This window comes from Notothenia coriiceps, unplaced genomic scaffold (genome assembly GCF_000735185.1).
Source record: "Notothenia coriiceps isolate Sejong01 unplaced genomic scaffold, NC01 NC01_scaffold00030467, whole genome shotgun sequence".
Classification (NCBI taxonomy): Eukaryota; Metazoa; Chordata; class Actinopteri; order Perciformes; family Nototheniidae; genus Notothenia; species Notothenia coriiceps.
The window spans coordinates 230-3,470 of record NW_011363168.1 but is presented as its reverse complement, the minus strand read 5'-3'; the positions used below and the strand labels follow the sequence as shown (position 1 = coordinate 3,470).

General features: G+C 41.8%; 1 long non-coding RNA gene across 1 annotated transcript; it reads left to right on the top strand.

Annotated features, from left to right (window-relative positions):
• The first annotated feature begins 604 nt into the window (after positions 1-604).
• Positions 605-3,015, top strand: LOC104959574 (uncharacterized). The gene is made up of 3 exons (XR_799885.1): positions 605-767; positions 2,181-2,266; positions 2,773-3,015. It is a non-coding gene; the product is annotated as an uncharacterized lncRNA (long non-coding RNA).
• The last annotated feature ends 226 nt before the right edge of the window (positions 3,016-3,241 follow it).

The following is a 3,241-nucleotide window of genomic DNA, read 5'->3' as shown; positions in this document are numbered from 1 at the left end:
CTCACCTGTCCTAAACCCTATAGAGAACTTGTGGGCCCTTCTTAAACGGGAGATTAAGGTTAAAGGAAGACAGTACCCCTCTCTGAACAGAGTCTGGGAGGCTGTGGTGGAAACTGACAGACACCATCAATGGAAATTATTTTCAGGCGAGTTGACAGGAGGTTTTTTGTTGCTATGGAAACAACATTACGGAGAAAACTTAATGTCTTCTACATATAAAGACGGATAAAGTAAAGAACAAAGTCTGAAAATATCAGTACAGTATCATAGTACTTTAACATAATCGTTTTTGTTACTTTCGTTGCAGTTGTATGTCTTAAATGAAATGTAAATGTTGCCTTGGTGTGGTTCGGGGTCATCTTCGTGTGAAATTCACAATTCCATATTCGTGTGTCCATCGGGTGTCAATTTCGGGACAGTGTGACAGGGGCTTAATGGTCACACATGCACACAGCTCACACAGTGAAATGTGTTCTCTGCTTTAACCCATCCTAGTACTAGGAGTCTAGTACCAGGAGTCTAGTACTAGGAGCAGTGGGCAGCTATTGCACAGCACAAGATGATGAAGGTGTTGATGCCTATGATTCACTGTTTCTATAGATCTACATCTTCTATGGCACGAGATCAAATGCCGAGTTTGTCATCCACAATGGCTTCTTCTTTCAAGACAACGCCCACGACCGAGTGAAGATCAAGCTGGGCGTCAGTAAGAGCGAGCGACTGTACGCCATGAAGGCCGAGGTGCTGGCCCGAGCCGGCATTCCTGCGTAAGTCCCTTTCCTCTTTTCTTTCTACTCTTTCACAGAGTACTTCCTGAAGCTCCCGATGTGGTTCCAGCAGAGCTTCAGGATCATGTCAGACTCCATGCACCTCTCAGCTGGGTGCTCTTTGTCTTCCAACTGTAGATATTTTCATCCAGAAACACATGATATAAATGTTGCAGGAGAATTCTCCCCCCCCCCTCATCCAGCCAAGTATCAATTAACCATCCGCCCCAACACTTTCATCACCAAGAAGCTTAATAATTTTATCATTAGCCCCTTAATATGCTGCATTCTCTGCCCGACATTTTTTATCAGACTCCTTTTAATCTCTTATTGATGACAGTCTAAATCTTAACAGTGAAAATGAAATGAAACGATCCCTGTTGTTGCCACGGCGTTCCATTAAACTGACAGATATGCTCGTAGATCATTTTCAAAGGAAGCAGCAGCAGATTGAGTGTTGGGCCTGAGAGATGCTGAGCGGCTGCTATCAGCACACTGCTCGCACTCTGAAATCACTGCTGTGCTCTACTTCATTCCTGCCTGATAAGTGGCAATAAGTGAGTACAATTTACTTTAAATTAGCACATTTGTAATAAGCCCTTTTTCCTAAGTCTTCAAAAACACACAGTATAATAGACCACAGCATTTCCTACAAAGAGTTTTCTTCCCTGAGCTGGTGCTGTTTGCTGGAGCGGTGGCCAGAGCAATAATTGAATAAGTTGGGGAGGCAGCTCTAATGTGTTTGTGAGTATAATAATGTGCTACCGATCACCACATCAATCACTTTGCTGGAATAAGGGGAAATATTGTCCCCTTCCAAATAACCTCAGAGTAATGTTATGATGGTGAATGGATTTAGCTGAGTCCTAGATCATACACTACCTCTCTGCTGACTTTCAGAATCCTGAGGAATACTTCCAGAGTAACATTAATATATGTTTAGAGACAAAAGAAAGACTGCAGTTTAATGTGATTATGTCAGGTCCTGACTCCAATTCTGGAAATGTGCATGCATGGAACGCCATCCCAGAATGTTTCTTTAATATATGTGAGTAGATAGATAGATAGTACTTTTATTGATCCCAAATTCGGAAATTCTTGTTGCTGCAGTGTGTTCAGGTATTAATATATTTTAAAGGTGGATTAAAGTATAGACATAATAAAATAGAAAATAAACAGCAAATATAAACAAATCTACAGTAGAAAAGGCATATATCACAAGTAATGCACAATATCAAATATTCCTGATAAAGATGTATACTACTGAAGCAGAGACATGTATACATATGATAAAAGTAGTCTTAGTAGTATTATAACAGAATCAGCCGTGTTCCATGTGTAAGTAATCTCCATTTCTTATTTTATGCATTTATTGATCTATCATTAATATTTTGTTTTGTTTGTTGTTTACAGATCTTGTGTCTTTGCAGTGCACTGTAATGAACCCCCGATATCAGCCCAGCTCCTTGCCTTCCTAAGAGTCTTCTGCATGACAGAGGGTAAGAAACACACACACACACACACATACACACAGACACCCCAGCAGGACATTCCCTGTGGAACCTGGAAGCCATAAAGTCTCTGCCGCTTCTCGGAGACGGTCGTCGAGTGACTGCTTCCTCCGTACATCAGTGGAGAGGAAGAGGCGGAGAGGGGGTGGAGGAAAAAAGAAGAGCAAGGCCTGTCCATTCCTCGGCGGGTTAATTGATCAAGGCAGGCCACCAGATGTGTGAAGGGAGCGATCCACCACAGGATTTACAATATTCATCAGCATGTATGCACAATGGCACCGGTGTCATAAATCCCCGACCACACCAGGGCTCTGTCACGGGACACATTCAGGATTAAGCTTATATATTATTCACTCTTTAGCTGCATGTTCATTTTTTAATGGCCCCATTGCCTTGTGTGTGTCCTAACAGATGTGACATGATGGAATAGTGTGCACATACAGCCGGGGAAGAACAGCCTCTTTCACCTTCCCCATGTAACACTTGTGTTTCAGTGTGTAGATCAGAGGCAGCAGAGAAGACGCTCAATGATTTTAGATGACATGCATAACTGCTGATCTCCACCAACATTCTGCTCCAACTCTGCTAGAAGGTCAGGAATTCCTGCCGTAGCAACCTTTTGACACAAAAAGAAGTCATAGTTTTATAAATAGTCGACACATTCTAATGTTCTTCAGTGTCTGATGAGATGATTACCGTAATTTTCGGACTATAAGGCGCACCTGAATATAAGCCGCAGCAGCTAAATTGAATGATGTGTACATATATAAGCCGCACTGGACTATAAGCCGCAGGTGTTTTAATGTTTAATTACCATATGTAAGGGTTCGTGCAGAGATGGGATTGTCGGGAAAGAGATGGCTGTTTGAGGAAGCTCCCATTTATTAACATTTCAACTAACAAGTTGCATATTTGCATAACGTATTCAAGTGTTAGTATTTAGTGCAATAGTAACTACTACAG